This window comes from Mus pahari, chromosome 2, assembly GCF_900095145.1.
Source record: "Mus pahari chromosome 2, PAHARI_EIJ_v1.1, whole genome shotgun sequence".
NCBI lineage: Eukaryota > Metazoa > Chordata > Mammalia > Rodentia > Muridae > Mus > Mus pahari.
In genome coordinates, this window is record NC_034591.1 from 51102277 (window position 1) to 51116303 (window position 14027).

General features: G+C 46.9%; 1 long non-coding RNA gene and 1 other non-coding gene across 2 annotated transcripts in view; one reads left to right on the plus strand and one right to left on the minus strand.

Annotated features, from left to right (window-relative positions):
• Positions 1–7826: 7826 nt before the first annotated feature.
• LOC110315866 overlaps positions 7827–14027 on the plus strand; it is a 131392-nt gene continuing 125191 nt past the window's right edge. The window contains exon 1 of the long non-coding RNA XR_002380230.1: positions 7827–8070. This is a non-coding gene — a long non-coding RNA (uncharacterized LOC110315866). The remainder of the gene's footprint in view (positions 8071–14027) is intronic.
• On the minus strand, positions 10725–10796 carry Trnaa-agc. The gene has a single exon. It is a non-coding gene; the product is annotated as a tRNA-Ala (tRNA).

Here is a 14027-nt window from a genome sequence, read left to right on the forward strand (position 1 = left end):
GCAAACCTATCCTGTATGTAGTACACATGAGAACAGGGTCTGTAAGCGTTGGGGATGAAGCTCTATCAATAGGTTACTGGCCAAGAAGGCAGGAGGCCCAAAGTTCAACTTCTATGCAGTATGGTAAGTGTACCAGAGGCCTGTCCTTCATCTGTTACAAAACAACAGCAAAATTCAGAAGAATTTTAGGGAGAGAAGGAGAGAGAGAGATGGGGGTGGGCGGGCAGGGAGAGGGAGAGAGAGCAAGAGCCCATTCAGATGAGAGTAGATTTTATGTATGACGGATCCATGATAAGACCTCTCCTTTGTCATTCCGTGGACACTGGAAATATGCACTGCTCTCCGAGACTCTGGCAGAGGACTTGTAAGGGTTTTTGTGTTTTGTTTTTCCAGAGTGAGGGTCTCATGTATCCTAAGCTGGCCTTGAACTTCTTATGTAGCTGAGGATGACTGTGAACTCCTGAGTGTTGACAGTACAGGCATAGTCTAACAAGCTTGTTTGTGGTGTGCTGGAGATGGCTTCCAGGGCTTCATGTCACACTGGGCAAGCATCCTACCCAATGAGCTACGGCCCCAACCTCTCAGAGTCTCACTAGATAACACAGGGGAGCATTTGGAACTCTATGTAGCCCAAGTTGGGTCTTGAAATTGCAACAATCCTCCTGCCGCAGTCTGCTATGCACAGTATATTGTATTTGTCTTTTCATTGGGAGGTTGGCTGCACTGACTTGAGTCTCTACACAAAGGCAGGTTAAGAATAGAGGCTGGCCCTGGGGCCAACCCAAATTTGGTTACTTAAAAAAAAAAAAATTAAATAACAGTGCATGTAAGGAGAAATCAGGGAGACCCATGGAGATAAATCAGACAGACAGACAGACACGCACCTAGATATACTCAGTGGGGAATTAAAAGCTCCAAGAAAAAGAGACAAGCAGAGAAGTACGAGACCAGACAGACACAGTGATTAAATAGTAAACCTTTAGAAGAACAAAAATGATATCCAAAAACCGAGAGTGAAACTGCGTTGGGAGCCCAGGATTGGACGGTAATTCTCAGAGAACAGATGTCAAGGTGCTGAGGTGGGTAGAAAGGAATGAGCAGCCCCGGAGGCCCTTGAAGATGAATGTCTCCCTTTGAACCCCACTTCCTGCTAGAAGAGGAAGCCTCACAGTTGCCCTCCATATTTAAAACGCAGGGGAGGATCTGGGAGGAGTCGAGGAAGGAGAAAAAAATATGACTGAAATACGTCGTGTTTAAAAAAAGATATAAAGTACTTTTCAAAAATACTACGTGAAAAAGCGGGTGTTCCAGCACTCCTACCATGTGACGTTCGTTATCTGCTGTGGTCGTCTACCCCCAACGGTAATGCAATTGCGTCTGTTGTCTGTTGGGGACCTGGCAGGAGGCTCCCCCCCCCAGGAAAGCTGCTGTACCTGGAGATTTGTAAGGCAATGGGAGGAATAATTATCCCTGCAAGAGATAACAACCTGCTTTTATGTCTCAGAAGCCCTCTTTCAATGAGGTTGTTTACAGAACTTCACTGCTAAGCCTGCCTGATTTTTTTTCTTCTTGTTCTCCTCTCTCTCTCTCTCTCTCTCTCTCTCTCTCTCTCTCTCTCTCTCTCTCTCTCTTGTTTTCCCTTTTCTTTCTTTTTTTGGACAGAGTTTTTCTGTAGACCAGGCTGGCCTTAAACTCAGAGATCCACCTGCCTCTGTCCCCTGAGTGCTGGGATTAAGACAGCAGCTACCCTGTCTGACTGCTCATTCCTTCTTTGTATACCAGCCAAAATCCTAAACACACTTGCTCTGATGCCCGGAGGTTTTTTATTTTTTTCTCTCTGACGTCTCCCACTTTTTATATTATATATATAGTTTTTGCTGATCTTCAAGACTAGATCTGGTTTCCTTCTTTTTTAAAATTCACTTTCAGCCGGGTGTGGTGGCGCACGCCTTTAATCCCAGCACTAGGGAGGCAGAGGCAGGTGGATTTCTGAGTTCGAGGCCAGCCTGGTCTACAGAATGAGTTCCAGGACAGCCAGGGCTACACAGGGAAACCCTGTCTCAAAAAACCAAAAAAACAAATAAAAAAAAACCAAACAAAAAACAAAAATAAATAAATAAATAAAAATTAAAATAAAAAAAATTCACTTTCAGTTATTTATTCTGTCTCTCTGTCCTTTTGATTTTTTGAGGTAAAGTCTCACTATGTAGTCCTGGCTGTCTTGGAACTCATTATGTAGACCAGGCTAGCCTCAAATTCTCAGAGATCGGCTTTCCTCTGCCTCCTGAGCTCTGGGACCACAGGCAGGACTGCCAGGCCCAGCTTGTTTGTTTGTTTGCTTTAAGGCGGGGTCTCCTATGTAGCCTGGGCTGACCTGGAACTTACTATGTAGGCCATACTGGCCTGGCATTCACAGGGATCTGTTACCTCCTGATTCTGGGATCAAAGGCATGTGCCACCACCCCTGCTTCGGTCTGGTGTTTTATCGTCTAAGTCAAAAGGCATCTCTCTTTCTTCTTCTTATCTACCTCCCAGCATCTGCTGAGATTTATAGTCTGTCTGCCCTATTGTTTTTCTCTCTCACAATTATAAATCGGCCCCTAAGCTGCTTCTGAGCCCATTTATGAATGAGACTTAAGAACTCATGAAAGAGAATCCCGAATTCCCCAGAGAAACTGTGACCAGTCTAGTTAAGGGATACTGTACCGAAGACTAGCTGTCACCTGTCTGTGGTTTTCATTCTATAGCTGCCCAATAGGGTTGAACCATAAACGGCTAGGAGCTGGATGCTAGCCACAGGGAACCCTGAGCCAGGGCAAAGCAGGGAGGGAGGGGTTGGGTGAGCTGTCCCTTGCAGTGGGATGTGTAGCCCAGACCCTCACCCTGGGATGTCAGCTGTGAAGAAGCATAAAGGCCATTCAGAGGCGGGAACTGGAGCTCGGTGGCTGGGGGGGGGGGGGGGGGGGGGGAGGAGATGCTCTCCCCCCTCCCCCAGGTCCTGAAATGAGTGATTGCGGCAGGCTTGGCAAACTCACTCAAAGTCACTGCTCTTCAAAGGACAGTGACTTTTTACCTTTTGGTTGGGAGTGCTGGGACGTAAATCTTGTCCCATTTTCTGTGACACAGTCTACCACTTTGGGAAGATAAGGATGTCATAATTTGGTGACAAAAGGGTACAAGATGGCCCAAGTGTAGTAAAATAATGAAAAAAAAAAATCCCAGCTCTTCAGATCAGGGTGGGGGAGGGGTGAAAGAGGCAGGACGTGGCATGGCTCTGAGGACCTCCTGGGGGAAGGGGTCACATACTCACTGAACATGTCTCCTTTTCTGAGATGGCTTCTATGATTCTTCCCAGCTAAGAGCCCCGGGGTGCTGGGATGAGTTATGGATGACCCGTTGCTGGCTTGGAAGTCAGCTGGCTGGTGATGTGGGGGATGGGAGGGCTTGGTGAACTGTTCATAGTGGCAAAGGACCTGTGCCTTATACCAGTAATAGAGCCACCCTTGTTCTATAGACGCTCCTGGGAAAAGGGCTTCTAGCACCCTTCTCTACCCCTTCCCTGGGTGACAGGTGCTGAACCCAGAACCGACCACATACAGGAAGAACACATGCTCTATCTATCACAGTATTCCATCCCCAGCATCTGGCCAACCTCCCCGTGGAATTAGCTATGGTGTTCACCGACCAGTCCTCGTAGACCAGTACCCAGTACCCACCCTTCACTCAGGTACCTCTGGGCTCCCCACCACCAGGGTGAGGAGTGGACCACCCATCTCGGAAGAAGGCACCACATCTGCATCACTGAGTATGTGAGCCAGGCCCTAGCAGCCACAAAAGGGAAATTCAGGAACACAGACCAGCAGAGTGACTGCCTCCCAGCCAGCCCCTCCACTGGGTCACCACTGAGATGAAAAAAGGAGCCAGGGGGATTCTTTGGCGCTCAGTTAGGATCTGCCTTTTGAATGCAGAGGAGAGATGGGAAACTGGAACAGAGTCAAAGGTGCCTCTCTCCATCTCAATGCCCAGAGACAAAGGGCAAAAAAATGTAAGGAATTTCCAAAGTGCCTCCTTCAGAAGGCATCTCTCCCACCCCTCTGGCTCCACTCCACAGCTCTCCTGGATGGGAATAGCAGCTTTCTTCTCTGGGCTGGGTCTGGCTCGCTGCCTGCTCCATTAAAGTTTGCATCAGAGCTGGGAAAAAAAAAATTAGGGATCTCCCTATGTAACCCATGCTCTTGCTGCCAGGTAAAGAAATACTTCTGTGTACTCGAAGGGTGATGGGTCTTGTACGTGGTTCTCCTGGTCTTTCTTAGACAGGGACATTTGCACTGGATAGTGACACTCCCTCCCCATGAGAAGTCACCTGTGGCAGGCAGAGTGGAAGCTGAGCAAGAGAAAATAGGCTTTCATCGTATCATGAGGAACGAAGACAGGCAAGGACCCACAGATGCCTCTGTTTAAGACATCTCAGAAGATAGACATGCACGAGGCCAGGAGTTCAACCCCAAGCACTACACAGTACCAGCTGCAGTAGTGCACGCCTGCCATCAATCCCAGGAGGTAGATATGATCATTTAAGCAGTGGACACCACAACATCACACAGTGTAACAAATCTCACATGGGAGGTTTACTGGGGGAGTGGGGCTTGCAGAGGCAGCCTCTGAGATAGCCCGGAAGTGGGAAAGGATCTGGAAGAGGAGGCAATGCACATAGGAAGACTCCATAGTGACAGAGGAAATGGCTGGCATTTTGGTAGCTGATGATGACATGGCCTGCTGTCACCTGCTGTATTGAAAGTGGGCTTTAAAGGTGGGATTTTCCAACAGTGGAAGCAGGAGGATCAGAGTCCAATTCCATCCTTGGCTACATAGGGTTCAAGACTAGCTTGAGTTACATGAGACTCTGTCACAAGAACAAAAAGATATCTTGAGGCAACATGACATTTGGGACTCTCCGGGCTTCCTGAAGTACAGACAAATGTCTGAGGAGGTCCTCTCTGTGTCTCTACTGAGGCGACTTGTCCTCTGTCCTTTCTCCTTCTTTCTCTGCAGAAAACTAGGTCTTGGTAGTTAGGGGTGGGGGTGGGGTCGTCTTTTCCTGTGGAAGGTGAGAAAAAGCAGTATGGACTGCAGCTCATAGGTCATCTTTGTGGGAGAGGTTGGCAAGGATGACCCCAATGTCATCTGGACAATGGAAGGATGGGTTTTGGAATGGAGCTTTAGAGAAAGCGAGTGAGCAGAGCTCTTGTTGATTGGAGGGTCCCAGGGAAGGATTACAAAAGAAGAAAGATAAGTGCTAGGCACCAGGACACAAGCCAGTGCCTTTAAAGATTTTGGTATTTCTGATCTCTGGCCAGGACACAACCAATGATAGGGCTGAGGGTAGTTTTGGCTTCTGGTCAAGACAGAACTGGTTGGCAAGGATAAAAAGTAGAGCTGCTCACTTTTTAAGATTCCTTTCCTAAACCTCCTGAGCAGTTTTTCTCTCATTCTCATCATTTGTATCAGGTGCAAGACAGGTACAGCCAATTCTACAAGGTTAATGATGCTTGCTGTTGGTACTGAAGCAGATACTGGAGAACAATGGCCTTGGACCTTCCCCTCAACAGCCTGGACCATTGAGGAGGGGCAGCAGGGCTGAATGATATTGCTGGCCCTTCAGGAAATGTGACATTCCAACTGCCTGTAGGGTCATTAATAAATAACTATCCAAACCTGGCGTCAGGAGTGCTAACCCCTACAGGATTACCTTCTAGAAAGAGGCTTTATCATAAAGATCAAAGACATCCTGTTTTCCCCTTCTGGAAGAGTCAGTCCAAATGTGCGTCTCAATCAACTGGGTAAGAACTCCCCCTACCCCCCAGGAAAGGCTGCCTGTTCCAGAGACTTCAGAAGTTGATAAAGGCTGTGTGTGGGGGCTGAAGATTGTCACAGATGTCCCCTTTAGCCATTGTCTAGTCTTTCCCAGGAGCATGTACTCTGCTCTACTCTGCAGGAAACTCTGCCCACTTTCTCTGCTATGTTCTGTGCAGCTCATCGGAATTCTTCCCATGGCCATCACATGGTGGAGCCAGGGATGAACAGAGGTCCAGAGTGAGATCTCCACAGCCATGGAGACACCAGGCGCATGAAGCCAAGGGCATCCTGGGTTGTCTGTGTCCACCGTGTGGGTCCCAGCCTGCTTTGGGTGGTCTTCGCTGAGCAGTGATGCTTTGATGTCCCACAGCTCTGTTGTATCAGCTGTTAGTTTCCCTACAGGCCTCCCTGTGTCATCTTGTCTACCTCATCTATGCTTTGAAACTGTCTTTGGGAATACACGGGGTATGTCTTAGTTATTTTAAACAGTGTACAACCCTTGAAGTCTGGGGAGACTCTACCCCAGTGGTTCAGAAAGTGAGGTCCCCTGACTGCTTGTCAGGAATGCCAGGCTCCAGCCCAGTACTAATGAGCCCATAATTCTTTTATTTTTATTTTTTTTTAAGAAAAAACTTTTATATAGTATACTTTGATCATATTCTTCCCCCTTGAGCACTCCCAACTACTTCTCTCTTGCCTGTTTACCCAGCTTCCTGTTCTTTTTTTTTTTCTTGAAAACAAAACAATAAAAGACAAACAAAACCCAATAAGACAAACAAACAAACAAACAAACACTAAAAAACACATGGAGTCTTTTCTTTTTTGGTTGGTACTACCTTAAGCCCATGGGGCCTGTCCTGTACACTCCATTGGAGAAATCTGATTTTCCATTTCCCAGCAGCTATCAATTGCAGATCATTTCCTGATTAGGGGTGGGATCCACCCCCACCCCCAAGTCCACTTCTCTCTTTCAGTGTTGAGATTTTGCCTGGTTTGAACTCATGTAGGGCTTGTGTGTGCTGTCACCTTGGTCTCTCAGAGTTCACATGAGCATCCTGTTGTGTCCTTGGAGTCATGCATCTGTGGTTCTCACACACATCCCCCTCTTCTCAATATAGGACCCACAGAACCATTTCTTATATGGGCTTAGCACTGTTTTAATAAACCTTCTAGATGATTCTAACATACCTTGGAGATCTGAGTACCTAGGTACCAGTGTGGGATTCTTTGGGGAGCATAAACAGTCTTCCAAAATAGCCTACTTGAGCTCAAAGAAATCAATCATCTGGTCTAAGAATGTAGCTCACTGACATGACACATGTGCAAGACTCTGGGATCTATCCTTACTACTACACAAGCAGACAAGCAAGCAAGCGAGTGGAAAAGGAAGCAAATAAGCAATCAAACAAGCAAGCAAACAAGAAGCAAGCAAGCAACAAGCAAGCAAGCAAGCAATAAGCCAGCAAGTGAACAAGCAAGCAAGCAAGCACTTTCTACCTGCCCCTTCCCTAAGAACCAACTTCCTCTTCTCTCCTCAGATCTAGGTATCTTTGAGCCAGCACTTTTCCTCCCCTCTAACTTAACAGATGATAACAAGTTCCTTCTGTGTGCTTTGTGTATCTAGCCATTGACATCATGTTACTCAGGAGCTTGGAGGCTGACAGAGATTCTAACAGAGATATGCAGACTCTCCTCAGGGACTGGCTGACTGGCATACATCGCCAGGATTTCCCAGAAGGCCACTGGGGTGAAGAAGGAGATTGCAGTCAGCTTGCTCTTGCCTCTTTAGATGCCAAGTGGGAAGATCACTCTGCACCCAGGCAGCTTCCCTCAGGCAGCCAGCAGCCTGTGTGGCCAAGAATGGTGAGCCTTGAATGAATGGGGACCTTGTATTGAGACCCTAGCTGAAGCCGGGATCCATAACACAGGGGCTTTTCAGGAAGAGTCTCACAACAGAGATGGCATTGAGCATGACGGGTGACTCTCCAGGAGACGTGGATTCTGGTGGACGTGTGGCATCGGTAGAACAACATTTGCTACTCCCCCCACCCCAAGCCTGCCCAGACCAGAGAAGGGGCTTGGAGGCATCTTCCCAGAGGGAGTGTAATAAGGATCACACTGTTCCAAACTGAAGCCACCCTGATACCCTATTTCACCCAGTAGCATTTGCAACTGAACGCAGCACGTATGTGAAAGGGCTGCCGTGCTTGTTGGGTAAGTAGATGTCGGTCGGTCGAGCAGGAATGGGTTAAAATAGCAGCTTGGAGAGTTCATCCAAGCGCAGCTCAGTGGGGGTTGGTGCCTGGAGAAAAGGGAGGTGCCAGCTGCCTGTCTATCTAATAGGGACAGGACCCCGGGGGCATCCTCTCTCAGCTTGGCTGAGGTGGTTATGCTAAGGTTTTAAGTCTGAGGCAGACAGCAACTGCTACTGGGCAGTCAGTACAGGAGCTGGCAGTGGAGGTGGGACATGGTGGGTTAATTCATTTATTTGATTTTGGTGAACATGGTAGGTATAGTGCTTGCTAAGGAAACGTCTTCCTTCATCTCTGTTCACCTTTCACCTCTCCAACATGGCTGATCAACGGATAAATCAGACCCCAGATTCTCTCTTCCTGTATTTGGTCTTTTTCCAGGTTAAGAGTCAGGACCAAAAGATTTTTATTTCTGGACATGGGATATGCATGTGTTGTTACATATATGCATGTGTGTAATATATGAACTTGTGTATAACACACAGGTGGCCCACACTCTTCAAGCTCCATAGGCAGTTGCTGTCTATCTCTGCCTCCAATTTGTTTATCATGGTTTATGATGAACCTGTTGTCCTAAGAGGTGGTTCCTTAACCTGCTCAACTGGTGTCTTAGCTCTCCACTCAGGTCAGAGATTTCATCCTACTGAATAGTTTTTCCTTAATGAGCCTTTACTGCTGCTGTGTCAGAAGGGTCGCCAGGCCGGGGTTGTAGCTCGGTTGGTAGAGTGCTTGGCTAGCCGGCATGAAGCCCTGGCTTCAATACTCATCACTGCACAGAGATTTGGTGGCACACATCTCTAATCCTAGCATTCAGGAGGTGGAGCCAAATGACTCAAAAGGTTTGAGTTTGAAGCCATTCTGGGATACGTGAGACCCTGTGTTAGTGGGTGGGTTTTTTGTTTTTTTTTTTTCTCATGGGCTGTTACATGGGAATGCCACTGACTGTTGAACAGGATTACCAAACTATTCCCAAGAGTTCAGAGAGTTATAAATTATAGAGAGGTGCACTGGGGGTTGGGAGGAAACGATGGAGGAGTGACCTTCAGTTACTTGGGAGGGTTTGGCACCAGGTAGGGTTCAGGCCGACCCACCCCCACGCCTGCTCTGTGTTTCCTGCTCTGCCTGAGCTCTGGGTGACCTTCCGGCCTCTGTTTTTGGCTATTCCCAGGCTGTACACACCGCTGCTATGCAGTACTGCTGCACAGCTCCCGAAGTTCAGCTTGTTACTGACGGTGCTAACAGGAAGCTCAAGGGCTCTGGGCACAGCCTGGAGCCTGCCTCTGTCTGGCCCTTACAAAGTGACACTTGCTTTTCTTGAGTGCCCCTGGATTTCAGGTGATATGCTGTCTACTGCTTGTCGCTTTCCTGTCAGAGATCTGTAGATGTTCCTAACCAGGACAGTTGGGGGCTTGGGTTGTTCATGACTGACCTCCAATCCTCCAGTATCAGCCTGAGTTATTCAGAGGCCTCTTTGAGGCTCTGCTAGATCTCAAGCGTGGGGTGAAACCATGGAGAGGAGACCAGAGGCAGAGGGGAAGACCCCAGTGAGTGGCAGGTAAGGCGGAGGTCCTGGAGAGCAGCAGTGTCTGTCCCTAACAAGGCGTGGCTGACCAGTGCTGGCAGAGGCCATCTGGGAAGATGCTATGACCCCATAACTTCTGCATTACCCAGCTCTTTGAACTACTTTTTCCTCTTTTCTTCCTCTTCTCTCCCCTGGGAGCCCCTCACCTTTTTCCTTTTAAGCTATCATCCCCTGAATCAGTCTAGCAAATGGGGACATGGAAGAAGAGATATGTCCCTTAGACACCCCGGCTGTATGATCATCCTGCTTCATGTTTGCACGATAACCTGGGATCTACTGGCCATTCGATTGCTTGCTCTGTGCGTGCCTCTTCCACTTGAACGGATGGAGAGGGAGTAGCTCCCAGCTTCTCATTGCCCCAGAACGTGGCCGACCAGATCTGTAGCCCTACCTGCCAAGCTCTGGTGCCCGGGCTCCGTATTCAGAAGGTTCCCTAGAAATAGTAACTTTAGAAATCAAATATGTGTGTTACATGATATCTTCAAACAGTCTAGAAGTAGCCTACAAGTGCCACATGGAATCACGCGATGGTCATGCTATCCTGTCTCGTTTTGATGGATTAGCCACTGCAGTGCAACCCACTTATCCTGACAGGAAAGTTGGCAAAAAGAAAAAAGCTTAACTGAGTATCGTGGCACACACCTTTTATCTTAGCACTCTGGTGGCAGAGGTAGGGGATCTCTGTGAGTTCAAGACCAGACTGTTCTACACAGCAAGTTCCAGGCTAAACAAAGCTACATAGTGAGACCCTGTCTCAAAACCAAACAAAACTGAAATTTGTTTAGAGATATGTACACTGAAAATATACTGAAAAGCAGGGGAGTATTAATAAATTCTGAAAACCATTGTCCTTTTGGTAGAGGATGAGAAGGAGGCCCGAAGGGTCTTCTCATACATGGCTACTCATTGTGTTATTTTTAAATGTATTCTTGTTTTTGACTTTTTATAATATCTTGCTTGGAGACTGAGCCCAGCCTTTTAATAGGCAGCCTGGTTTATTTGAGAAAAGCGAGCAAGCTAAGGCTTGAAAACACTGGAGGTGCCAGGGATTGAACCCTGGGCCTCGTGCATGCTAAGCACGCGCTCTATCACTGAGCTACACCCCCGAAGCCTGGTTTATTTGAGATTATCTCTCAAGCTGTTTATATAAGCTTGGGGAGGAAGGGACCCAGTGAATCTGGTCACTTTTCAAGGTCTTCCCAAAGCTGGTGAGTTGTTCATTTCCTGAGTCTTAAGGAGCTCGCCTCAAAGGCAGAGGCTTGAACTCTAAAGCATGGACATATAGCATGTGCCAGGAGGACTCTCCAGCACTGAGCCACAGCAGCAGCCCAGGCTCTTACAGACAGCCTTTTGCTTTGGTTTACTTATGGTTTGAGTTTTAGCTTGTCTTTTGAAATGAGTTCTCCCTATGTAGCCCAGGCTGGCTTCAAATTCACAATCCTTCTTCCTCTACCTCTTCAGGATTATAATTACAAGTATATGCCTCCAAATCCAACATTCATATGGTCCCTTCCAAGAAATATCTTGGCATGAGAAGTCTGAATATATATTAGTGAACCTTTTATTTTGTGTCCTAATAAAATTCATTAGTGTCTCTTGCATGTTAAAGGGATCTTTTATCTGTTCACGATTCTATTATCTCTTGTATCAGTCATTTGAAAAATACTGACCCATTAATTATAAAAATGTCCCAAGTGTGAGTCCAACCCATACAATGTCAAAAGTCACTTTCATTCCCATTTGCAACAATCTTGTAAGAGCACCCTTTCAGTACTGGAAGCCACACAGCCTCATAAGTTTCAAAAACTTCTAATGACATCTTTAAAGATGAAATTTTATTTATTTCTTTGTTTAGTTGCTTTTTGTTTGTTTTGTTTTGTTTTTTTCAAGACAAGGCTTCTTTGTGTAGCTCTGGCTATCCTGGAACTAGCCCTGTAGATCAGGCTAGCCACAGACTCTTAGAGATTTGCCTGCCTCTGCCTTCTGAGTGCTGGGATTAAATCTGCACCGATACTAGCTACAACTGAAATTTTATAATTGGCAACAAACACAATCATTTGTTTTTCTTGAAGTGACAGGCTTGCCTGCTCATTTTCCAGGAACTAACCACAAAATTCCCCAAGTCTGAACAGCCATGGTTTATCAGTCATTCTTTCAAAAAAAAAAAAAAAGTGTTGAATGACTTTTGTAACTTAAAAACTAGTGTTTAGAGGTTAGACAACAACCACACATTAGCATGTACCAGAAATACACGCACAGTTTTGTTTCAGCATGTAAAAATACAAAGAGCAAGCTGGGCAGCAGTGGTGCAAATCCCAGCACTCAAGATGCAGAGACAGAGGGATATCTGTGAGTTCAAGGCCAGCCTGGTCTACAGATTGAGTTTCCGGACAGCCAGGGCTACAGAGAAACCCTGCCTTGAAAAATAAAAACGAAAACAGAAAAGAAAGAAAAAGAGCCATGGTGAAGGCTTAATAAAATGAATAATTTTCATTGCCTCATCAAAAGCATCATTGCCTGGTGTGAGGATGCAAGTCTATAATCCCAGCACTCAGGAGCCTGAAGCAGGAGAATCACAATTTATCAGACAAATTGAGACTGTCTCAAAGAAGGATGCGGGGCTAGTAAGAGATCTTGCTTAATCAAGTGTTTTCCTAGCATAAAGCTTTGAGGTTAATTCCAAGCACAGTATAAAACCACACTCAGTGGTCCATGCCTGTAAGTCTGGGACTTGAGAGATGGAGGCGGGAGAATCAAACACTCAAGGTCGTTCTTGGCTTTATAGAGAATTAGAGACCAGCTGTGTGAGGAGGGTGAGATTAGAGCATATGGCCCACTGGCTCTCCTTCCTGGGCCACCCGTGGTCCAGTCAGGTCGCTTCTTAGAGATCTTCATCTCCAGTTTCTCCTCCTCCCTCAGGCTGGGGCAGACTGATGGCTCCTAGCGGTGACTGTGGCTGTGCTGTTTTGTGACATGTCTTTCGAGTTCCCTTAACCCTGCCCACCTGTTGTGAATAGTGCCTTTATTTCACTCTGTAACCTTTTTCATACACTATTGTTTTCCTGCATACACCGTGACTTTCTGTCAGCTTCCCATCTCCATGGTTCAGGCTGTTACCCTGCCGCCCCAGCCAGCCTTCCCCCTTGGCTAGTGGTCCCTCTTCTCATGTGCAGTCGCCTGCTTTATAAGTGGTCCACACCTTGTTGTTTGCACACTCTTTCCTTAGACAGTCCCCTTTCTCCGCTATTGCAGATGTGCCGTATACACACGCAAAAAAAAAAAGGACAGATGGGTGGATCAAGAGATAGCTAGATATGTAATAACAGCACCTTGCTTTTAAGCTAAATTGTACAATATTTCTTTTGCATTTCTTGCTGTTTTCTTTAACCCAAGGTGAAACATTCTAGGCAAGTACTTTACCACTGAGCTATACCACCAGCCCATTTAAGCAATATTTCTACACATGTGCACGCGCGTGCGCGCGCACACACACACACACACACACACACACAGGCTTAAATAATAGTAATAATAATAATGTGTTTGTGTGTGTGTGTGTGTGTGTGTGTGTGTTAAACAGACACTAACCTGGATTAGTCATGCTACCCCAAGAGGCAGAAATCAGCTGGGAGAGCTGCTAGGCAGAGACTCTCCAACCTGTTGAGCTGCCTGCAGGCTGTGCACCGTTTTCCAGCTTGTGTAAGTGATCACCCATACTGGAGTGGAGTTTTGGTGCTGCGACTGTCTTTGAGCTTTTTCTCCCTGTAAGTAACCTCTCGCCCACGCACTTCAGTACAATTCACCGGTTCACCAAGTTGGACCTTGGTGGTATGAAGTTGGACCTTGGGGGTGTGAAGTTGGACCTTGGTGGTGTGAAGTTGGACCTTGGGGGTGTGAAGTTGGACCTTGGGGGTATGAAGTTGGACCTTAGGGGTATGAAGTTGGACCTTAGGGGTAAGAAGTTGGACCTTGGGGGTGTGAAGTTGGACCTTGGGGGTGTGAAGTTGGACCTTGGGGGTGTGAAGTTGGACCTTGGGGGTGTGAAGTTGGACCTTGGGGATGTTCTGACTTGGACCTGCTATTTGTTCCCTGTCTGAGATGAATGTTTGTGTCTCCACAGGAATAGTGTCACACAAGAGCATAAAGTCCCCAGAACCACACCCTCCACCCTTCCTACACATAAGACATGGACTCTTGTTGAATTTTGACGTGGTACCAGAAGGGTATCTAGAATTACCTGAAAATGTTCTCAAACATTTCTTTTCAGGTATAAGTTTGCAAAGTCTTATCATTGTAGTTCTGGCTGGCCTAGAACTTGCTAGATAACCCAGGCTAGC